Genomic DNA, 25,437 nt, shown 5'->3' with positions numbered 1-25,437 from the left:
TGACTAATCCAGCCCATTGACTTTAAATAACTTTTTTATATTAAGACATTTCTGTGAGTTATGGACAAACCCAAAGAGACTAAGCACATGTTGCTGATTTTCTGGGTGAAGTATAAATGACACAGACATATAAATTGGTGAAAATATGTGAAATAGTAGTGGGCATATGTGTAGTTAAGGACAGCATTTTAAATATGATGTTTCTCCTATAAATTGCGAAACTATGCCCAAAAGTGATGCTACCTTGCACAGAGTTGGAGATTGGACTGCCCGATTCCCTGTGAAATATGGAATCTGCATATGTGTTTCTTATGATGGTGACTAGTATAGATTTGAAGTTTTCCTCCATAAACTTATTTTTGCAATAAATTACTTTTGTGAGAAAAATGAAGTCATAAATGCACACACATAAAATGATGTAATTTCCTCTGATCCAATCAGCCCAGAGGGAGGAGGGAACACCAGTAGTCTGGCCTATCTCAATAGAGTGGTAAATCCAGAGCACTCCCCCCAGATTGTAACATTCTATGATGTCACTCTGGTTATACAAACAGGAGACAGAGAAACATAGGATATTCATAAACTCAAAAACCAGATCCAGAGGCAGCTGATTCCATCCAGGCAGGACCATCCAGACCCAGGCAGAACCACCCTCCACATCCAGCCATACCCAATAATCCAGAAAGAAAGGAGGCAAGGCAGCTGATCCCATCTGGAGAACCCAGTGACCAGACCTTGCTCAGTTGATCCCATCCAGGAGTGCACAGCTATTCCAGTGACCAGATTTCTTGACCCCGCTGTCCCAGTGACAAGATCCTTGTCTCCGATGTCCAGAGATCTCACTGGCTGTACACATTCCCAAACTCAAGATTATCTTCTAAGTATCATATGACCCTGTACACAAAAACTGCATATACCACTCTTTTTCCCTTGCATACTATTCAAATCCTATTAAAATACCATACAAAATCCCAAATTGCCAGTATCATCTATTCACCTTTCCTTGGAAGAATCTGTGTTAGTCCATATCTGTTAGCATATTCCTTTTATATTATTTCAGTTATATGTGTAAGTCCTTAGTACCATTTTAAAATAAATGAATTAATTCCTTGAAAGGAGGTACCTAGTGCAAGCTGGTTAAAATTCGAAATTAACCCCCTTGCGCACAGTGTCTTTCCTTAATAATATAGTCATTAAAATATAGCCTCAGTAGAAACTGTCATTGTGCAACCAAAACCGAATTTGCCCAGGTATTGTGCATTTCTCTAAATTCCAATTTGGCTTTTTACCATAAAAAACCCAAACATAATCCCATTAAGAATATTCGCTTTCCCTCAGAATCCTGTCTGTTATGTGCCTTTGTTTCTTATCCAAAAACCGATTTCCTATTTTGACAGCTAAGCCCCTTTTCTTAGCGACTTGTCATTTTGAAGCCTTTGTAAAATAAGAGTTGCAATTCTGCCGCATGTGTTTTCTTCTGCATTGTTTTCCGCCCAAACTCGATTTTCTTACCTGTGTCACGTTGCTTTGGTGCCCTGTTCAGTTGTCTGTAAACTTCCTTATCATTTAAGTGCAGCCACACAAATGTCTGTCCCAGCTATCATATCGCAATTATAAACTGATATAAAAGTAACTAGTAAAATCCAAGTATGCCATTTTGCTCCCTTTGAAGTTTTTCATTTTCATTTCTGGCCTCCCCTCTTTGGGTGGTGTGGTAGACTGCAGTTTCAATTTCTGATTTTTCTCTCTTCTTTCTGACTCCTTGCCACTGCTTTCCATCCACAAATAATTTAGTCAGCAGTTGTTTGGGGGAAGTGTTGCAGGGGGAGTGCTTAACCTGTGTGCTATCTGTTATTTTGAAGAAAAGTAATTTTGTTTCCGTTTCTATTAAAGGTCATGTATCTTATGTTAGGGGTGTGAAGTAACTGTATTGTGGGATTTTTGAATGTATACTACCATGCAGTGGTGGCTGCTGCCCTAATTTTGATTTACTTGATTTTCTTTGAATTCTAAAAATGTATGAATGTTTCATTGTTACAGACCGGCCTTATTCATAGTCCATTGCGACAGGGTATTTGTTAAGGTGGGTGTGAGACGATTTGGGTGCCTTCTCAAAGTAGAATCCGAGTATCAATAAAGATAAAAAGCATTTTCATTGTGCGCCAAATTAATTGTCAGTGGAAAGAGTCCCTGGCTGGAGTGTGCCATGTCATAAAATCTGTTACAAAAGTCCATCTTTTACCAAGGAGAAGAGACTTGCTATTGTTGGAACTTTGGTTAACAAAACTTTACCTTTACATTGGAACATCAAGAACTGATTTGAGACTATAGCAGACCACAGGGGCATTCAATGATGTAGATAACTAGTTTGCTGTTACAGTTTGTGTGATCTTTCAGATCCCATGTGATGTTCTTATATTGAAAAGTTTTTTTGGTCTCAGTAAAACAGTAGGCGAGGCAGTGCCCACACTTATAATGCCCTTTCACTGGTGGGAAATTCCACAGCGTGTTGGTGGATCTCGTAGGTTCCAAGAAGGTGTGTACCAGGGATTCTTTCAAGTTTTGGTTTTTCTTGAATGCGAAGAAGGATTTCTTATCCAAACTGCCTGTATTCCTCACCAAATTACAGTGTCTCTTCACTGTTTTCTTGATCAAATTGCTCAAAGGACTGAAGGTTGTCACACGCACTAGTCGACCTAGATTGCTCTTGGGTTTTGCTCTCAGACCAATTTCCCTGGGTGTGTGGGCCACTCTTTTTTTGGTGTTCTTAATAGCCAAATAGGACTTTCAGGATACTAGTCATCGACACCTCATATGGAGAGTGTAAAAAACAAGGATCCAAATTAATGGAACTAGAGAAGAAATTCCTAGAAGACCAGTCAGTACAAGATGGCAGAGATAAAATTGAAAAACTAGTAATAGAAATCCAGAAGTTCAGGATCATCACAATAGACAGAAAAGTGCAGAAGTTCAAGAAAGACTGTGCATTGCTGACCCCTCACACCAGGTATTACTGCAAAAATAAAAAATAAAAGAAATTCAGTATTTTTGCAGTTGGTATTTATTGGTCCCAGTTATCACACAGATCCCATCCATCCACATTAACTGGTATTCCTATTCACTGTACACTCATTCCCTTCATGTTTTATTCCACAACTCACATTTAAATATTTGTATTGGAAATTCTTCAGGGTACAACTGACCCACAATGTTGTTCTGCACTATATTCCACAAATCTTCACACTTTTCAGAGCTTCGTCATACGGTGAAAAAAATCACTATTTATTTCTTAAATCTTCCACAATTTCTAACTATTTGACAATTTCCAATATTTGCAATCTCAAAGTTTCAATCAATCCCAAATGCCACCTAGAAAAGGTTAAACATGTTAAAAACACAGGTTGGTTTACTATTAAAATGTAACTTTAAGAGAACCACGTGTTAGGAGTTGAAAAGACTCCTTAAGCTTGGCAGTAATCACTAAAGCAGATGTTCTATATATATCGGCATTAATCCATGAATTCCTTGTCTACCTTCCATATTAGAAAATGCTCATGTGTTCACTCTGTTCACGCAGTCCTGATGCAAACCAAATACAAAAATAACACATGATGCTATGAGACCACAAATTGATCCCGCGCGTGCAAACATGTGGAGCAGATTGGCTTCCTAAACATTTACCTCCCATTAAACGAGATTCAGGGGGTAATTCATAGAATTTGGTGCACAAGTGGCGCACGCGGCCGGTGCACAGAGTGCGTGTGTGGCAGTCTGCGCCAGCCGCGTGCACTAAAACTCATTTCAGCGCACAGCGTATTCACGGATTTCAACATCCATAAACAGCCGTGGCGCAGAGCGGTGCAGTGACCCTGCAGCAGCGTGAGTAACACCCTCAACCTCACCCCATGCGCCAAAAACATTGCACAAATCCCCAACATAGCTCAAAGGCCAGTGGACCAGTATACAGCCCCCAACCATGGAAACGTGTGGAAAACTCCCCGTGCACCCCTCAAAATATGCATACCCCGCTCGCTCTAGCGAAAACATGTGTAAAAGTCCATGCGCACCCCTCTGAATATGTGTACCCCGCTCGCGATAGTGAAAACACGTGTAAAAGTCCATGCGCACCCCTCGGAATACGTGTACCCTGCTCGCGCCAGCGAAGACACGTGTAAAAGTCCATGTGAACCCCCGGAATACACGTACCCTGCCCGTGCTAGTGAATACGCGTGTAAAAGTCCACACGCACCCCTGGAATACACGTACTCCGCCCGCGCTAGCGGAAACGCATGTAAAAGTCCACGAGCACCCCCGGAATACATGTATCCCGCCCGTGCTAGTGAAAACGCGTGTAAAAGTCCATGCGCACCCCCGGAATACACGGAGGCAGCCCATCCACCCTCCCCATGCCCCACAGGCAGCCCACACCACAGGGGGGACTTTTTCCATGCATTTTACCTAATGCGAGCGGGGTACGTGTATTTCGGGGTGCACATGGACTTTTACACTAGTTTCCGCTAGCCCGGGCGGGGTATGTGTATTCTGGGGGTGCATTTGGACTTTTACACACGTTTTCACTAGTGCGGGCGGGGTACGTGTATTCCGGGGGTGCGCGTGGACTTTTACACGCGATTTGGCAGTGTGGGCCCTCCCGCGTGTGTCCTTTTCTACCCTCCCCATGCCCTGCAGGCAGCCAACACACCACAGGGGACTAGCCTACACCCCTGTGCATGCCCCGAAGGCAGCCCAAACCACAGGGGACTAGCCTACGCCACTGGGCATGCCCCCCGGGCAGCCCACATGGCACCATGCACTCAGGAGCACCGACACATGTCCCCCACCCACTCCCATTGATGGGCACCTGCCAGCAGGCCCTGACTCATGTCCCCCTGCACCCTCACCCACCCCCTTTGACCGGCACCTTCCAGCAGGCCCCGACACATGTCACCCTGCATCCCCACCCACCCAGCAGTGACGGGCACCTGCCAGCAGGCCCTGACACATGGCCCACCATACAACATATCCTAACAAAACAGACCCATGCCCTAATGCCAACCCAAATCCCCCTTGCTCCCCAGTACAAGCATGCAACCATCCACAGCACCCACTCCCAAATTACCCATGCGATGACAGTCTTAAAAGTACCACTATGCCCATGCATAAATGCACAACAGAGCCACACAGTTGCAACACATGACTGAGGCAATGTTCATTGCGACATGCACAAAACAAATGATAGAACACAAAACCAATCATGAAGTTAGAAAAAATGTATTAAAAACATAATGAAGTAACACAGAGGAATTCAAACTTGAAAATCAATGTACAATGACAGAATTAACCCAAAAATGGTAATCCAATGAAACAAAAACAAACGTCATGTTGAATAAAAAAGTTGTCCATTGCCAGTGTCAATAAGAAAAAAATAATCCAAATAAAAGAAAACCATCATCCATGGAAAAATTGAAAAAGAAAGTATGTACAAGTCTGCAACTATATACAATGGAAGTCCAAAGGTTCCATGATCCAGAAACAAAAGGAAACCTACAAAAAAGTCCTATGAATAAAAAACTATATACACGAAGTGGAGCAATGTCCATGAACTCCAAAATAAAAGAAAAAACAAAGGAAACCTAACACTAATGAACTATGTACAATGGCGGCGGGCAAGTCCAACGGCTCACTTGTTGATGTTCCGGGCCAGGGCATCATCGAACTCCATGTCGATGTCCGGGAGGCGGGCCTCTTCCCTGCCCTCGTGGTCTCACAAGGATGCAGTCATGGCCTGTTCCAACCCCTTGCGAGTTGCCTCGAGGCACTCAGCCCGCCTCAATGCCCTGCACATGGAGTTCTCTGCCCTGACCATAGTGAGACATGCTTCCTCCGCCCGCCGCCGCTCCGCATCTATCCGCTGGCCCAACTGCTGCCAAACGGAAGACACTCCCAAACCAGGGTCCTCCTGCCCTCCGGCCGATGCCTGCCCCTGTGATGTTGAAGGCCCTAAGCCATCATGGCTCCCACCCTGAGCCTGCTGCTGCCGTGCATGTGCCTTGTTAAGAGGGATTTCTGAACTCTGACCTGGAGGGTAACCTCTGGACAAGCCAGACCAATCAGGGTAGCTATGGCAGGCGGTCAAGACTAAGTCTCAAGAGGGGTGAGGGTGACTGAAGGACCTCAAAGAGCACACAAAGCAAGGGCACTTGCAAATTACTCCAGACAGGTGTTATATTAAAAATACAGACACATTTATTACAAGGCCTTTGTAACATAGACCATAGCAAATAATCACAGTAACACTAAAGTAAACCAATACATCACAATCAACACAATATATATACAAGACCAAGGTCTAATGGGTTAAAAGCACAAGATATGTAGACCAGCTAGATGGGGAGGAAAACAGGCAGTGCAACTAATCGTTAGACCCAGTTCAACATCGAGAATACACCTAACAAAAGAGGCAGTCCAAGCGCTACGAAGAGAGGAGCCTTATGCTCAATAGTACATGCACGCGCATGTGCCAATGGACAAAATAGGCTCTCTTCAAGGGTCTCTAGCAGCTCAGGAAGGTGTTTACGGCGATGAAGAACAAGTTCCCACTATTAAAGCAGGACCTCTACTTGAGGGCAGAGGCAGCTTGAGAGTGCGCGATGAAGCCGCTATTTCGCAATAGATGTGGAGAGGAAAGGGGCCCTTAGGGGCCACTTCGTGCATAAAAATGGGCTCCTGCGCTAGGGGCCACCAGTTGGGGTAAGGACTACTCACTGGTCCCCGACGCAGGCAGACCCAAACTTCGCCAATACAGTCCACTTCGCTGGCAAGTTCGCATGCGACAATCAGGACATCTCGACACCGTGTAGTTTCCGAGATACAGCGAGGATTCCCAAATGGGACAGTGCCGATTTCTCTGCTCCGGGTGGAGGAATCAGCCCAATTCCACTGCTGCAGGCTTCAGGATCAAGGGAGTCAGAAAAGCAGTGAACTTGCACAGGTCGTTGCCACAGCAGGGCAACACGGTAGCCACGTTTACTCTGGTCTGGGCGCCCTCGTCTCACTTCAGACCTGGGAATGCAAGTGTACGAAATTCAGTGTGAGGGTGCCGTGGACACAGATCAAGCAGTATACCAAGTTTCGGGGGCCTCCTCGAAACAGCGGCGGTAACAGAGCAAACGTCCCGTGTAAACTGGTCAGCCCACTGGTTGGCCCAAGGACACTTCCGAAGAGGCTTACTTGCAGGTTTTTTTTTAAGGTGCTGAGAGTAGTTGATCCCACGATTCCAATGGGTCGAAGCGTCTTTGCAGACCTTCTAGGATGATCAGAGGCAGAGGGGTCCCACAGGACGACAGCGGGCTCAGGGTGCCAAACCTTCCAGCGGGTCACCAGCGGTTCCTCGACTCGGCTTCTTGTTGCAGGATACTTGGCTCCTTATCCTTTGTTCGTGTGAACTCAGGAGATCGACATGGTAGTGGTGTTTTCAGCCTCCTCTTATCCAAAGTTACCTTCGCGCCAAAACGGAGAGGACCCAATGGGAGATCTGCTCACAAACACTCACTCCATAAGTGGAACAATCACGGACCACAGTGGTCCCAGGCAATCAGGACACTCCAGAGTCTCTGGCCCCCAGGATGTGTATTGGGAACAGACAACCCATCCCACATCCTGGAGGCACACACACAAGGCATGCAGAAGCCCGCGAAAGCATTGGGTTTCACGGGAAAGTGCATGACCAAATAAGGACTGACCTGGGTCGACTCGACCTGGGGAAGGTGAAGGGGCAAGATTGCCAAAGGACAGGACAAAGAACCTCGTGGCATGGCCATTTTGGAGCCAGGCCACCTACTCATGCCAAACGCGGTAAGCGCGGTTAACATGGCAAGAAAAGGGTTAAAAATGTAAGAAAACGAAAGCTGTCACCAGTCCTGTCTCTGACACATCTGCACAGTTCATAAAAAGTCCTGCAAGAGTTTCTAGAGTCTTTGGAAAGACTACAGATCCGAGTGTGCTGTAAGGTAAGTTACATTGCACACTGGTTACACGTTGCACAAAAGCTGCAAAATGAGGAAAGGACTAAGGGAAACAAAGTCTCCCAGTATTGACTGTTTTAAGGGCATGTCAGTTTCCCCATAAAAAGTGAGCGAAAGCACAGAGGAGTGCAGCTGAGGGATGTGCTTCTCTGGCAAAGTCAGTCATCGGTGTTTAAACAGCAGCAAAAAAGGTTGGGGGACACATGGAGGGAAAATTACATACAAATATGAAATCTTTCCTAACACATGCCCTCCCCAGACTAAGGACAGGGGGAACTAATCCACCCCTGGATGAGTTTCTTGTTCAGGTCGGTTAAACATTCTGGACAACCCATCACAATTGCTATGTTGGACACCTGGCCTATGCTCAATAGTGAAGTCAAAGCCTTGAAGATTTATGGACCACCTAAGCACCTTTGGATTATCTCCCTTCATGTTCATTAGCCACTTTAAGGGCTTATGGTCAGTTTGCACAGTGAAGTAGGTCCCATAGAGGTATAGAGGTAGGGCATCAGCTTCCGTAGGGCCCACACAACTGAGAAACATTCTTTCTCTACTGTGAACCATCTGAGCTCTCTGTCCTTAAACTGGCGACTAATGAAGTCAATAGGGTGTTCCTTACCCTTCTCATCTACTTTTGATAGAACAGCTCTTATACCAGTGTCAGAGGCATCTGCCTGCACAATAAAAGGTCTTTGGTAATCAGGGGCCCTGAGCACAGGGGCCTGGCACAAGGAGTCTTTTAAGCCTTTGATTGCCTTCTCACAGTCTTCAGTCCAAACTTACCTTCTTGGGTTTCTTTGGAGTAGTGAGAGCAGTCAGAGGGGCAACTCTGGTACCATAGTCTGCCATGAAATGTCTGTAGTACCCAGTGAGTCCTAAGAAGGCTCTCACCTGGGTCTGTGTAGTGGGTTAGGCCAGTCTTTTACTGCTTGTACTTTTCTGGGTAGAGGCTGTATCCTCCCTCCACCTACTTCATGTCCAAGGTAGACCAATGATCCTTGTCCAATCTGGCTCTTACTGGCTTTTATGGTCAAGTGGGCCTTTTGAACAGCTTGTAACACAATCTCAAGGTGTTTCACATGGTCTTTCCAGGTGGCACTGAAAACTGCTATATCATCTAGATGGTATCAGGTAATATTTTCGCCAGCAAAAATATCGCCGTACATATGGTCATCGGGAACAGCCATAGGCGATAGTTTTGGTGGCAGAAATATTAGGTGCAGAGGTTGCGGGGGTGTCCCCCGCACATAATAAAATAATGCGGGGGTGGCGGTGGTGTCCGCCGCAGGGTCCATGTGTTATTTTCGCCGCAAAAATAAGGCGATCTTTTTGCATCGCAATATTTTTGCGGCGAAAATATCACATGGAACCATCTAGATATGGAAGACAGAATTCATCCAACCCATTCAACACATGATTCACAAGCCTCTGGAAAGTGGCAGGTGCATTGTTTGACCCATAGGGCATTACCCTGAACTGGTAAAGGCCCTATGGAGTTGAGAAAGTTGTCTTCTTCTCAGCATGGTCTGCAAGGGCTATTTGCCAATAGCCTGCAGTGAGGTCAAACGTGCTGAGGTACTTGGAGGCACCCAAGGTATGCACCAGCTCATCTGTTCTAGGCAAGGGGTGGGCATCTGTCTTTGTGACAGCATTCAGAGCCTTGTAATCCACACAGAACCTCAATTGAGAAGTACCTGCTTTTGGAACCAAAACAGCAGGGCTGGACCAAGGATGACTGGAGGGTTCAATCACCCCAAGATCCAAAATTTTGTTGACCTCTGTCTTAATGTAAGACCTTACTTTGTCTGGCATTCTGTATCCCCTACATTTGGTAGATACACTGTCTCCTGTGTCTATGTTATGTTTGCACCAAGGTGTCAAACCAGGGAACTGTGAAACAGGGGAGAAAATTGCCTAAGCAAACTTTTCACCTCAGTCTGCTGATCAGTAGTCAGGTGAGGGGCCACTCGGACACCCTCAATGGAGCTATCTGAAGGACTGCTTTGGAATAGGTAAGGAAGAGGTTCAGACTCCTCTTCCTCAACATCTGAAGCCAGTAGCAGTGCTGCGATTTCAACTCTTGGGATGAAAGCCTTCAGCCTATTTACATGGAACACTTTTGGAGCCTGTCCAGGCCTTCCAAGGTCCACTAAATAGTTGACCTCACCCAGTGATTCCACCACTGTGTAAGGGCCTGACCATGTGTCCTGTAAAGCCCTAGGCCTTATGGGATTCATGATCAGGACTTTATGACCGGGTGTGAAGTTGATGAGGGGAGCTTTCTGGTCATACCAATTCTTCACCAAAGCTTGTCCTGCCTCCAACGTGTCACTAGCCAGACCCATCAGGAGTACCATCCTTTTTCTGAGCCCTAGCACATAGTCTACTATGTTGGTAGTAATGGGGGGAGTGGGCATCTCCCATCCCTCCTTGACTATGGCTAAGTGTCCCCTTACCGGGTGACCAAACAGCAGTTCAAAGGGGCTGAAGCCAACACCCTCTTGTGGTACCTCTCTGTAGGCAAACAGTAGGCATGGTAATAGAAAATCCCATTTTCTTCTTTGAGGTTCTTCCAGAGCCCCAATCATACTTTTCAAGGTCCTGTTAAACCTTTCCACCAGACCATTGGTCTGGGGGTGGTATGCAGAGGAAAACCTATAGGTGACCCCACATTCCTTCCACATAGCCTGCATATACTTTGACATAAAGTTGCTGCCTCTATCAGACACAACTTCTTTAGGGAAGCCAACCCTAGTAAAGATGCCAAGTAAAGCTTTTACAACTGACTTGGCAGTCACAGATTTTAATGGGATGGCCCCAGGATACCTGGTGGCATGGTCGACCAGCACCAGGATAAACCTATTGCCTGAGGATGTTTGGGTGCCAAGGGGATCAACAATGTTGATCCCTACCCTCTCAAATGGTACCCCCACAACTGGGAGTGCTACCAATGGAGCTTGGCTTGTTGAGCCACTCTTACCAGATAACTGGCAGGCGGCACAACTCCTGCAGTGACGTTCTACTTGCACCCCCATCTTGGGCCAGTAGAAGTGCATGGATAACCTTTGCTTGGTCCTCTTAATACCAAGGTGACCAGCAAGGGGCACTTCATGCGCCAGCTGCAGGAGGAAGGGCCTTACAGCAAGGGGAACCACCAACCTCCTATGGTCTCCTTCTGTAGACTCGATAGGCTCACTATAGAGGAGCCCACCTTCCCAATAAATCTGATCCTTCCCAGGAGGTTCACCCTCAAGCTGGGAGCAGGCCTGTCTCCTTAGGCCTTCCAGAGATGGGCACTCACATTGGCCTTTACTGAATTCTCCCTGTCAGGACCACCTTCCACCAACAAATTCTTTAGTTCAGGATGGTAATTGAGGTCGGAGACATTAGGCATCACCACCTCCTCGTCAGGTCCTGGTGATTGACCAAATACTTCCACCTCAGTGGTAGGTGAGTTAGGGGGGAATATTCTCTTTCCCTATTTTTGATTTTCTGACTCCTTTAGCCTTAGGTTTCCCCTTTGGCTGGGGCAGGGCATTGGTCTTGGCCAGTGCTGCCCTTGTTTGAGACCTTGTGCAGGGTCTGTCAGCAGTGTCTCCCACAATCCCTAAAGCTCTGAGATCATTGCCCAACAATACCTTTCCTGGGACACTCCTCTGAATGCTCACTGGAATCCTGACTGTTATCTGGAATCCTAGCATAAGCCTCTGGGTCTTTAGGCTCCCAGGGAAACTAAAACTACCTCAGCTTCTATCCCACTGGGGAAGGAGTCTGAGGAGAAGGATGCTCCTGTAATCTCTTCTTCCTCATAAGAGGAGAAGTCCAGATTAGCAAAGTGGACCCACAAGGTTTTGACCTTACATCTGGGATCCCCCTGAACGTGGTCAGTTGCTCCACAAGCAAAACAAGATCCATTGGGTCTGTTTACATAAGGAGGCTTACTATAACCAGAGTTCTGTTTTGGAGGCTGTCCTCCACTACCCCGTGAGTTCTCTTGTGTCTTACCCTTAATTTTCTTTTTGTGTCCCTTTTGGGGGGAAGATTTATCAGTTTTCCCTCCTTCCTTATCTTTGGACTTTTCCCTTCCTCCTGCTTAGCAGGATGAGTCTTGTCCTTATAGGACACTCAATGTGACACCCACACATCTGCTGCAATGGCTAGCTTCTTAGGATCTATCTCCTTTGAATCTGCTAAATGCTGCTTAAGCTTAAGGGAAGAAGATGCAAATTCATGTTCCAGGATGACAAGACTTATCATACCTTCAAAGGTAGAAACCTTATAACCTTCAACCCAGCCAGTCAAGTTTTTTAAGGATTCAGTTACATAAGATACCTAAGTACCACCTTCTTTCTTCTTGTACTCTCTGAATCTTTTTAAGTATTGAGCAGGAGTCTTTCCAAAATGTAAGATGAGAGGCTGCTTCAACATTGCAACATCTGTTCTATCAGCTTTTGACATTTCCATAATGGCACTGCAGCCACAAGGGGGCAGTCTGCTAAGTAACCAGGCAATTTTATCAGCATTGTCAACTTGTTGAACTTCACATGCATACTCAAATGTATTCAGCCAATCCATAATGTGATTCTTTTCCTCATACATACTGAGCAGATCTTTTGGAAACCTTGGATGAGAGGAGACCCCAGACCCATTTTCAGCACCCTTGGATCCATTGGTAACTTGAAGCTTGGCCAGTTCCAACTGGTGATCCCTCTATTTCTGTTTTTTCTGGCTGCTCTATTTTTAGTTTGGCCATATTGAACTCAAGCTCCTTCTGCCTAAACAGTACCTGTTTCTTGAATTCAAGTATGGTGTCCCTATCAGTACTGGCAGAGGAAACATTAGACATTGCATCCTCCATGTCCTCATGGTTGCTGTGGATCAGAAGCTATAGCTCTAAGCAGAGCTTCTTCCCAGTCCATGATTCTTTGGATCATTCGTACTTTCGTGCCTTGAGAGGGGACACCTCTCTCAGCACACATCTTTCTCAATGTTTCGGACCTAGAAGCATTTAAAGTTAACAAGGTACTTGTTTCCATACTGTTAGATAGGACTATGGCCTTTAAAAAGTTATACTACAACAATTCACTACGTGTCCTGGTAGAAATAACTCGAAATGCCTTCACTAGTGCGAAACAGTGCATACCTTCAGTCCTATCCCACCGCTGTACACCAATTTGTTAAAAGAGATTTCTGAACTCTGACCTGGAGGGGCAGAGGTTCAGAAGGCCAACCTAGTTTCTTGGAACAGGGTAACCTCTGGACAAGCCAGACCAATCAGGGTAGCTATGGCAGGCGGTAAAGACTAAGTCTCAAGAGGGGCGATGGTGACTGAAGGACCTCAATGAGCGCACAAAGCAAGGACATTTACAAATTACTTCAGACAGGTGTTATATTAAAAATATAGACACATTTATTACAAGGCCTTTGTAACATAGACCATAGCAAAGAATCACAGTAACACTAAGGTAAACCAATACATCACAATCAACACAACATATATACAAGACCAACGGGGTCTAATGGGTTAAAAGCACGAGATATGTAGACCACCTAGATGAGGAGGATAACAGGCAGTGCAAGTAATCGTTAGACCCAGTTCAACATCGAGAATACACATAACTAAGAGGCAGTCCAAGCCCTACGAAGAGAGGAGCCTTATGCCAAATAGTACATGCACGCGCTTGTGCCAATGGACGAAATAGGGTCTCTTCAAGGGTCTCTAGCAGCTCAGGAGGGTGGATACGGCGATGAAGAACAAGTTCCCACTATTCAAGCAGGACCTCCACTTGAGGGCAGAGGCAGTTTGAGAGTGCGGGATGGAGTCGCTATTTCGCAATAGCTGTGGAGAGGAAAGGGGCCCTCAGGAGCTGCTTCGTGTGTAAAAATGGGCTCCACCACTAGGGGCCACCGGTTGGGGTAAGGACTACTTACCGGTCCCCGACGCAGGCAGACCCAAACTTCGCCAGTAAAGGACGTCTCGACACTGTGTGGTTTCCGAGATTTAGCGAGGATTCCCAAACAGGACAGTGGCGATTTCTTCGCTCCGGGTGGAGGAATCAGCCCAATTCCGCTGCAGCAGGCTTCAGTGTCAAGGGGGTCACAGATGCAGTGAACTTGCACATGTTGTTGCCACAGCAGGGCAACACGGTAGCCACGTTTACTCTGGTCCGGGCGCACTCATCTCACTTCAGACCTGGGAACGCCAAGTGTACAAAATTCGGTTTGAGGGTGCTGTGGACACAGAGCAAGCAGTATACCAAGTTTCGAGGGCATCCTCAAAACATCGGCGGTAACAGAGCAAATGGCCCGTGTAAGCTGGTCAGCCCACTGGTTGGCCCAGGGACACTTCCGAAGAGGCTTACTTGCAGGCTTTGTTGAAGGTGCCGAGAGTAGTTGAACCCACTATTCCAATGGGTCAAAGCATCTGTGCAGACTTTCTAGGACGATCAGAGGCAGAGGGGTCCCACAGGACGACAGCACGCTCAGGGTGCCAAACCTTCCAGCTTGTCACCAGCGGTTCCTCGACTCGGCTTCTTGTTGCAGGATACTTGGCTCCTTATCCTTTGTTCGTGTGAACTTAGAAGATCGACAGGGTAGTGGTGTGTTCAGCCTCCTCTTATCCAAAGTTCCCTTCCCGCCAAAACGGAGAGGAGCCAATGGGAGATCTGCTCACAAACACTCACTCTATACGTGGACCAATCACAGACCACAGTGGTCCCAGGCATTCAGGACACTCCAGACTCTCTGGCATCCAGGATGTGTATTGGGAACAGACATCCAGCCCACATCCTGGAGGCACAGACACAAGGCATGCAGAAGTCCGCAAAAGCATTGGGTTTCATGGGAAAGTGCATGACCAAATAAGGAATGACCCAGGTCGAATCGACCTGGGGAAGGTGAAGGGGCAAGATGGCCAACGGACAGGACAAAGAACCTTGTGGCATGGCCATTTTGGAGCCAGACCACCTACTACTGCCAAACGCAGTAAGTGCGGTTAACATGGCAAGAACAAGGTTAAAAAATATAAGAAAACAATAGCTGCCACCAGTCCTGTCCCTGACACATCTGCACAGTTCATAAAATGTCCCGCAAGAGTTTATAGGGTCTTTGGAAAGACTAGAGACTCGAGTGTGCTGTAAGCTAAATTACATTGCACACTGGTTACACGTTGCACAAAAGCTGCAACATGAGGAAAGGATTAAGTGAAACAAAGTCTCCTACTACTGACTGTCTCAAGGGCATGTCAGTTTCCCCATAAAAAGTGAGCGAAAGCACAGAGGAGTGCAGCTGAGGGCTGTGCTTCTCTGGCAAAGTCAGTCATAGGTGTTTAAACAGCAGCAACACGTTTGGGGGTAGAAACATGGAGGGAAAATTACATACAAATATGAAATCTTTCTTAACATGCCTGCAAGTCGATGCCAGCACAACCTCCTCTTGCTGGGGTCCAGTTGTTGGGGTGGCCACCCCTGCTGGACCTCCAACTTCCGACTGTGGCAGGGATGTGTCCTCCACCAGCCTGGCCGCTTGTTTAGGGGCAGCTCCATAGGGTGCCCAGGTGATACTTAGGCAGGAAGATGGCACGGAGGACGACTGGCGCATAGGGGGTGCAGTTGAGGAGGGGGTCGCTAGAAGATCCAGAACACCTAGGAACCAGCCTGGGTGATCCGTCCTAGTAGGCCGATGTGGTCAATGAGGTATTCCAAATGTCTTGCATTGTCCTCACAGAACCCTGCACGTCATCCCGAATACCAAGTTGACGCAACACCACCCCAGCTAGGACAGGCTCAACCCAGTCCCGGATTACCACATCCGCAGGGAGAGGAAGGCCAGTTGTTGTTAGCACATCCCCTCCCTGAAGACGGGTCAGGATGAAGGCATCCCTGCTGGTGCAAGATGAGGCAGTCACAGGATCGGGGACAGGATTACACACAGGCACCTCTGCGGCAGCCTGTGCTGCCTCCTGTCACTGCCCCTAGACTGTACCACTAGCACCAGTGGAATGCCCCCCTCCAGGCCCCGTGCATGGTCCTTCCACGGCTTCCTCCTCAACCAAATTCCCCACCAACCTGGATGACTCTGTGCCATCTTCCTCCATAGGCCCCTGTGGGGGCTCAGCTGCCCCTACTGCTGCTGAGGAGTCCACCTCCAACCTCTGCCTCTTGGACCTTCCCTCGGCAGCTGCGGCCAGGGACAAGGCACCAGGCTCCTCACTCCTGGAAGAGATGGCAATGTGCGAGGAGAGCTGGGACTTGCGTAACCAGCTGGCGGTGGGATCCCTCCGTCTGTGCTCCACAGCACCGTCTCCGCGCTCTTCATCAGTCAACGCTGCAGACAGGGAGAGACAGAACTCAGGCATCAGGGCACTGTACAATGGTCGGATACACATGTCAAAGTTGCACGTGAGTGGCAGTGTCAAACTTCCCAGATGCCATCACACTCCCCAACACTCATATCATTTGAACCCACACACATGCAGAATTTGACAGGAATTGTGCATCAGGCAGCAGCATCCATATGCACACAACAGCATGAACATCCGAAGGTTGGCATGACGTCACAAGCAACATGGGGAGAGCCGAACACATGCACACAAGCCAACAGACAGACATGCATCTGTACATAATCCACCACCTGTCACAGTACAATCATCAGCAACTATGTCACATCTGCCAATTGTGTTCCTACATGTCTGTGTCTCATGCTTCCATGGTGTTTCACAGTCACACACATGTCAAACACACACATGCACATGTATGCCATGCACGTACATGAAGGTGGAACCAGCATCCATGTGTCACACCCCAACCATGCCATAGTACATACACAGAAATGGAAACATGTGTACATCTCCACATGAAGTTGTGCATCATGCTTTCAAACACATACACCATTGATGTGCATCACACATGACAGGAGACTCACATGCAGCACGGTCATGTCCCTGCACATACACATCCATACATGGGCCTTTTCAGACATATGTCCAAGCTGCACACTTCTGGCACACCTCAACATGCACTGCGTCCAATAAGTACACATTTACACTAACCGCTCGACTCCAGACTGCTCTGCCTCTTGAGGATCTGGCGGTGAAACACTGGGTTAATGCGTTCCAGAACCCTCATGTTGTCGGTGGTAAGGTGGACCCGGTGCCTCACTGCACCCGCTGCTGCAAGAAGGTGCCCGGGCCTTCCTCAGGGTCCTGTACCTGAAGTCCTCCCAGCGCTTCCGGACGTGTTGTATGTCACGGACTGCCACCCCTTCCACGTTGATGGCAGCCACAATGTCCTTCCAGATCTCCTCACGTCCATCCTTGTTGGCGCGTCTTCTTCCATAGAGGGCATCGTAATGCCCCAGGACTTGCTCCACCAGGATACCAACTTCTGCGGAACCGATGCTGGTAGCCCTCTGCCTCTCCGACTGGGGGTTGCCAGTAGTGTCTGATGGTGTTTCCCCCAACATGGCAAACCCGAGTCAGGTGTGGGTGAGACACTGGGTCCTGGGGCTGGGCTGTGGAGCAATGGAACGTCAGTCGGGAGTCTTCTGTTCCAGCAGGGGTGGTCACAGCAACTGGACCCCTGTAGATGGCTGACCTGCAGGCACCAAATGGCAGGGCACATGGCCAGAAGGCAGGCAGGCAGCAGCATATGGCAGGTGGTAGTCTGCTCAGGGCTTTGGGGGGCAGGAAAATGGCTTTCTGGGCAGGAGCTTGGTCTTTCTTGTGTTGTCGCGTGGCCAGCTTGATACAGAGTGATTTAGCACATGAAAAAACAGCACCTCATGGTGTAATTTGAGGATAGGCCCTTAGCACGTAAGCACATAAGTGACGTGATATGCGCGGGCATTTCCCTCGTCACGGGTGCATGGTGATTCTGCATGTGAAAAAACAGCACGTCCGCGTGTTAATGCATGTAATTCGAGAAAAGGGACTAAGCGCATAAGTGACGTGATGCGCGTGGGCATTTCCATCAGCACGGGTTAAAGGTGAGCGGGGCCAGTGGTTCGCTGTACGTGCCTTTTGTGGAGACTGACGTGTGTTGCTACTTCTGGTTGTTTTGTGCGCCATCACATCTTCACAGCGGATCAAGGACGTATCTCTTCTTTTGGCGGGGGTATTGGCTACGTGTGTTTTTCATTATCACGCTAGTCAGACGGTGGGTCGCGTACGCTATTTTTCCCACTGCGGGTACCCCTGTGTATCGCATACCCGTTTTTGAGGTCATAGTAGCCTGTTTGTCCCACGCGTATGTATTTTTCGTGTCCCTGGGTGCCACTGCATACTGTGGGAGGTTAATTCCACACACGTGGGCTACTGGGGGTTGCGTGCACGGTTTTACTGCAGTTTTGGGGTGCCTGAGCGTTGCGTGACCCATCACATTATCACTGCAGTCACATACAGCCTTGCAGGTGCACAGAGGTGCTGTTAACATTTTGTATCCCACCCCCTTCACCCCAATTGCCCAGGACAATTGTCATGTACACCTCCCATTTGCACTACCACACCTGTGCCATGGTTGGGAGGCCACGAAAGGTGAGGGGCACCTCAGCTGGGTGTACTCCACATGGAAGGTGTGGTCAGGGATGTGGCCGGGGTGCCCAGGGAGTAGGGGGACTCCAGGGTGTCCAGGGTGGCTGCAGAGGGGGAAGAGGCAGGGGTACGCCACTTCAGCATGATGTTGTGCCACGTGTTGGTGCAGTCATGCCACCACCCCCTGTGGTTCCGGGAGATGCAGCTCTTGCATCTGGCACTGGCGCCCATGTAACTCAGCAGTCCGTTTCATCAGCTGCCACAGGTCCAAGGGTAGTGGTAGCTGCAAGTGCAGCTGTGGACACCACCACCCAGGCTTAGGGTCAGCCACCGCATGTTGCATTGGCACCTGAAGAGTCCCAAAATGATTTCCAGGAGGTCAGGAATCACACAGTAAGTGCACGCAGGGCTGCCCTGACCGAGGCACATGACCCAGGGGCAGTATTGTCATTTGATGCCCCGAACAGCCGGGTGTTGGCAAGTGCATGGGCAGATGCAGCCGACACCACCCCGGCTGTGAGTCTACCATCCAGGACAGTCCCGGTCAATGACTTTGGCACAGCACATGTTGCTGCGTAGGGTCAAGTCAAGGGCACCCAGCTGCCACTGACGCAAGTCAGGGCTTCCATCCTTGTTCCACCTGCCACTCCCTCGGTTCAATCCACCAGTGCCACTGCCCATACTGATCAGGGTGGCATGTGCCAGTCATGGTCTGGACCACTGTCCAAGAGGAGGAAGGTTGCATCTGCAGCAGAGGTTGGGACCTCAGACAGGGCTCCAGCCTCCAGCACGTCGAGGAAGAAGCCTTTCTGCAAGCAGGAACTGGACTTCCTTGTAGACTACGCGTTGGGACACTACCATGATATGCTAGTGGGCCCGAATTGTCACACTACGGCTGCCTAGTGTTTGTCCCACTGGAAGCATGCTGCAGAGGGTGTCAGTGCAATTGGCCATGAGGTGCACACAGCTCAGGAGTGCAAAAAGCGTTGGGATGACCTCCGAGGCTCTGCTAAGCTAAAGCATGCCTCTAATTACAGCATGACTCTGGTGACAGGCAGTGGGCCACCACCTGAGAAGGAGGATCTCACTCCGTACGAGTCAGTCGCTGCAGAGTTCATACTGCCAGAAGTGAGTGTTGTCTCGTGTTTGTACAGACCATGTGCGGTTTGCTTGTGTGATGTGTTGTGCTTGACTGCCACTACATGCTATGTGTACATGGTTCTCATGTGTGAGTCATGCAATGCTTCAATGAGGCGTGCCTGCTGTGCAGCATAGTGGACATGTAGAGCAGACGGGGACTGTCCTCATGACCACACCTGCACCCTGCTCACATGCTAGTCACCCGATAGCCCTTCTGGTCCATGTTCCAGCTTCCTTGCCCTTCTGCATGTAGCCTGGGGTGTCACTCCAATCAGCACTGGGATTATGTCATCACATGACTGACGTGCATGTGGGTTCTGCCCTCATGCGGGTACTCCACGTAGGCATGCTCCCTTGCCCCTCCACCCCCCTGCACCCCAATTTCACCATGGCACTGGTGGCTATCATGTTGGTGTACTGCAATGACCTGTTCAACGCTCCCGTGTACATGCAAACTTCCCCCTGCCAACCTGCCAGACAAATACAGTGGGGTGCATCCTTTGTCCTGGATGCAGGGTGTCTCACTCGGACTGTGTGTCCGCAGGGACATGAGTGCCCAATCTGTGCTCCCCCGTGCTAGGCAGGTGGATCTCCAGCAGTGGGTGGCACATTCCACAGCCCGCTCGCTCAGGCTGGGCATGGAGGCCTCAGACAGGGCTCACTGGGCTGAAATGGTGTCTCTCCATCAAGCAATTGCTGCTCACGCAGAGGCACACATGGAGGCCCTGAGGGTAGACCATGATTCCCTCCGATCGACTCTGGGTGTGCTCTTGATGTCCCAGAGGCAGCGGACAGAGGAGAGGTTGGAACAGCTTGAGAATAAGATCTTGGCTGAGCTAAGTGCTTGCCGGGAGGTGTTCCAGATGTCATGCCAGGCCATGCAGGAAGAGCTCTGTGTTACACATGTTACCCTGCAAGAGGAAGCACGCATATCACGCGAGGTTCTGCATGCTGACCTGCGTGTCATCGCCGCACAGAACCAGGAACACCGGTCCCGCAGTCTAGCTGCAGAGGAGGGGCAAGCTGCACATAGGTGTGGTCAGGGTACTGTGCCACGTCCAACTTTTGAGTGAGAGGGTGAGGAGGACGACGACTTATCTCCCACACAGGTCGGGCCGAGCAGGTGTTGAGCCCATGGAGTTTTTTTTTTATCTCAACATCATCGCATGTGGGTGTGGAGGTTCACCCTGTACCTCCCCCCTCCTGGGTGACTCCCCCCCTGGTCATATGTGACCATTTTTGATTTTTATAGTTAGTTTAATTAGTTAATATAGTTTAAAATTGCTTGTCTAATGTGCATTCATGTGACTGTGTGGTTCTTTTGAAAGCATCCACTGTCTGTTCCAGCTGGGCCCTTCAAGCCTGTCTCGTGTATGTGTTTACAGCTTGGGGTCCTGACTCACATATGCCACTCCTGCTTCCCCTGTCCATGGGCTCGCAAGGATCGTTCGGTGTTACAACCATTTACAGAAGGGCATTAGACTTTTGTCATATCTGTGGCCTGTCTCCTGCTGTACTACTTGTGTTAAGATCCCTAATGGGGATTATGGATGTTTTCTCCACGGCATGTCTGCAATCAATTTTTGTGAGTACATTATTGAAATGTCCATTTATTGATGTTGATTGTGATGTATGTTATTTTCTTGCCAGTAAATGTGCTTGATGCACTACATGCTGTAGACAGTAGCCTGCACCCTTTGCCTGTCAGAGTCACACTGATGGTGGGAGGGGCCTGATGTTGGCACTGTCAAGTTGGTGCTTGTTGAGTCCAGCCCCTGGGGATTGTGGCAAAGGAGGATGCATTAGGAATGTGACCCAAGAGGCACAAGTCAGTGTCCAGTCCTCACCTGAGATGTCCGCCTATACCACTACTAAACTCGATTCCCTTTGGATAGCATGTTGTGTCTGCCTTCCCTCTTGGACTTTGATGCTGCCTGAGGGCACAGCTTTCCTACTGGACTACTGCCCTCTGACTTGTTTGTCACACTCTGGTGCCTTTAGTCCCTGTTCTTCATCCTGCTACTGTCCTTGATGCAGATCTGTCCGCCTGTCTGTCGGGCTGTTATTTCCACATATTATTACACTGCCTAGGTTTGCCTCTGAAGAATTCTGTTCAACATCATCTTTCTGTCACTCCTCCTGTCTTTCATCTTTTAAATCCATGCCTTTATGTTGGCAGTTGGCTTTTACCAATGCTATTCGTTTTTTGTGGCTCTTGACTTGCTGTCAGCTGTTTCCGGCTATCTCGCATTCTCTGTGCCTTTCAAGACTTCTGCTCTCCATGCCTTTCTTTGTTCACACTATCTATGAATGATTGGGTTCCAGGGCAACCATCCAGTTGTGCCAGCCTCCTTGGTTATTTTTGACTCAAGTTCCAGCTCTAACTTTCAGGGTACAGAACCTGGGGTTGTGTGGCAGGAGGTGGGATGTAGGTCTTAGACATGGCCCATTGACAACCAGCATGAAGATACATACAGTAAACTTTCAATACTTATTGATGCCTTTTATGCCCTTTCTGCAGGAAAAGGAGCATCCAGACTACCTTTGCCAGCAGACACCGGTCCAAGAACTACTAAACCCTTGCCACATTGGGTGGGGCACACGTGTGCATGCGCGCGCAAACAGAATCACGGGGCTTGAGCTCAGACATCCGACAGAAGCAGACATGTTTCCAGGAGCTCCAAGCAAGGTGAGCAGCACAAGGGGCCATGCCCCAGCCGACCTTCCTCCAGGCCCCTCACACATGCAAGCTAAGTTGCGCCAGTGCTGGGGAGGTTGGCCAGGTGTTGGGGAAGATGCACACAGTACAGCTACAGCAGTGGGCGTCAGCCATATCCTTGAGTTCACCCTGCTCCATAGAAGCTAAGTTATTTGCGCAGTAGTGTTCCTAGACACAAACTAATACAGTGCAAGGGGGCACCCAGCACCGCACAAACTTGAGTGCAGTGCTTATCATTAGCATATGCAAATTGCCACGTGTGCTACCTATAGAAATCCACAGTTGGCAGAACGCAACTTGTACTGAAGTTGCACCTCGCCACATCCGTCTAGCAGCTCACCCACGGACCATTCCATCATGTGTGATTCTTACCACATGGTCTTCCATTTACCGCGGGGCCACGTGTCTCTGCCATAACACATTAACAGTTTATGAAGCATCACGGGGGCGCAAGCAAGAGGATATGAATGAAGCAGCAGACAAGAGTGCTTGTTTGGGGAGGAGTCACTAAGTTTAAGGCTTGAATGGTGTTATGTGTGTGGGGAAAACACACACAGAATAGTAACACACGCTCTCTTTGCAGCATTAAAGTGCTCCTGTTACCGGACCTGAGAGTGCGCAGGCAGGAGGCCAGCAATCACCCCAGAGATAAGTCTCTCTTTGTCTCGGCCTTGAGCCATTTTGTACAATGTGCATGAGGAACATGGTTTCTCTGATTGAGTATGTGTAATTGTCAATAGTAGGATTTTGTGTTTTGCCTACTTTCCCCTGCTCATCCACCTCCCCTCTCCTGTCCCTCTTTCCGGTTATCCTGAATACCGATGCCTATCCAAACTACGGGTCCCTGACCCTCTTTCCCCTCCTGGATCTCGGATGCCTGTGTAAGTTTGACCTTGCAGGCACCCAGACCGCACAAGGGGTGGTTGATTTGTGCCACTCCTGCGCTTGGAGACTGGAGCTGTGACACTACCCATCAGTTGTTGGATTCTCATTGATTATTGTGTCCTGAAAATACTACCCATCCTGTTGATCCATACTTCAACTGTGCTACCTTGGTAGTTCTTCTGTCATTTTGCTTGGACATGTGCTTGGCCATATTCAGCAACTTCAAGTCATCTACTGGAGACTCTTCCAGGGTTTTTGGTGGGCTACAGGTGTTTTCCCAGGTTTGGGGGTTTGGCTCCTTTGAGTTCTCTGTGATTTGGTATTTTTACCAGTCAAGGTGGCCGCTGAGGAGGCTGGACCCTATTTCCATGCAGGGTAGAACAAGGAAACCAGGGGTAGGGGAATCCTGAAGCTATGTAGACTAGAAGGAAGAAACCAACATACCTCAGACACAGTTCTTCTGAAGGTCATGGTGATGAGTAAATGAGGGAGGGGCTTTTGTTGTCATCAGTACCCTTGGGCTACAGTGTTTGTGCACTCTCTGACATTGTCATTCTGGGGTACTATGTACATGATGTGTTCTGCTGGTCAATGGCTGTTCCTGTGTTGGGTTTACTTATCATGTGTCAGGGGATTGTTGTGGTTTGACATACTGGGGTATACACATGGGCAATGTTCACATGTGATGTATACAGGACACTGAGGGCCACTTGATTTCACATGCATGTATTGTGTGCATGTCCCTACTGACACACACACTTCCACAATGCTCCACCACACCTACAACCACCCCTCAATGCCCACATGTGCACAAAGATTGCCTTCTCTGGCATGCTGTGTCCCTGCAGCGCATGATCACTTACCATTTGGGGATCGTGTACAAGCGTCAAAGGGTTATTTTTGTTGCTTGTTCTTTTTATATGATGCTCAAGGTGTATCCCCAACAGAATGGCTGCTCACTGTGCTCTGTGCTGAGCGAGTGTTGCAGGAGACACATACAGCACACGGGTTAGGGATTTGCGAAATTGGCTTGGCCAATGTGCATGCCAACAGGCATTCTGTCTTTTGTTGATGGTACCACTGGTGGCATGCATTTGTGTATGACCTTGTATGTGGGGGCGGGGGTGTTGGTCAGTCTTTTGACCTGATTCCATGTCAGGTGTGATTGTCTCAGGCCTGTTTCCATTTATCACATGTCACTTGGTATGTAATTGGTCATGTGTTGGGCTTATGGTTTGTTCTTTTGGTGTTGCATGCCATGGTGTTGCAGACCAGGGTGATGTGGGTTGGGAGGGTTTGGGTGACATACTGGTGAATGTCATGGCCTGTTTTGCAGGGGGTGGTGTGATGTACACCTTGCATGTGTTCCTTTTGGTCACACAGGATTGGTTATGTTTAAGTAGCTATGGATGCACACAATGTGGCACTTCCATGGCAACAATCTCAGGGTGGTAGGGTTGTGACAATTGACTGTCTCTTTGTCATCATCGATTGTCACCTGGTATGTGCCAGGCCTGTGTGCAATCCGCAGGAGTGGGAGTTTAGGTGCAAAATGTGGCCACAAACTGGGTCCGGGCTGCATCGCCACGTGCCCTCTCCCCTCTCTTGGGCAACACCTGTGCCTGCGGTTGGGGATGTGGGGGCACCACCATGTCCACTGGTACGCCCTGCCATGTTACAACATTGCGCAGACACATGCTGCCACAATAACTCTACACACTACTGGGGGTGCATATAGTAGCTGCTCGCCAGAGTGGTAAAGGGAGTGGAAGCATGACTTGAGCACTCCGAATGTGTGCTCCACTATGCCTCTGGTTGAAATATGGGCAGCGTTGTATCATACCTGGGGTGGTGTGGTGGGGTTCCGTATTGGCATCATCATGTGGTTGCTGAGAGGGTAAGCACTGTCCCCTGGGGAGGTGATAATGGTTGTGATTAGTTGGGTTTGTGTATTTGTCTGTGTGTGACATGCATGCATGTGCACAGGTATTTGTACTCACCTAGGAGCTATGTGTCGCCATGCTTCCCAGCTTCCAGGGCCCGGCTCAGGGCGGACATTCTGTATATGAAACTGTCTTGGGTAGACCCAGGATAGTTTGCATAGACAGAGGTGATGATTCCCTTGGCATCACATACAA

The sequence above is a fragment of the Ambystoma mexicanum genome, chromosome 7p (assembly GCF_040938575.1).
Source record: "Ambystoma mexicanum isolate Mex_15411 chromosome 7p, UKY_AmexF1_1, whole genome shotgun sequence".
NCBI classification, from domain to species: Eukaryota; Metazoa; Chordata; class Amphibia; order Caudata; family Ambystomatidae; genus Ambystoma; species Ambystoma mexicanum.
The sequence above is the reverse complement of the archived record's forward strand: the minus strand, read 5'-3'. Positions refer to the sequence as shown.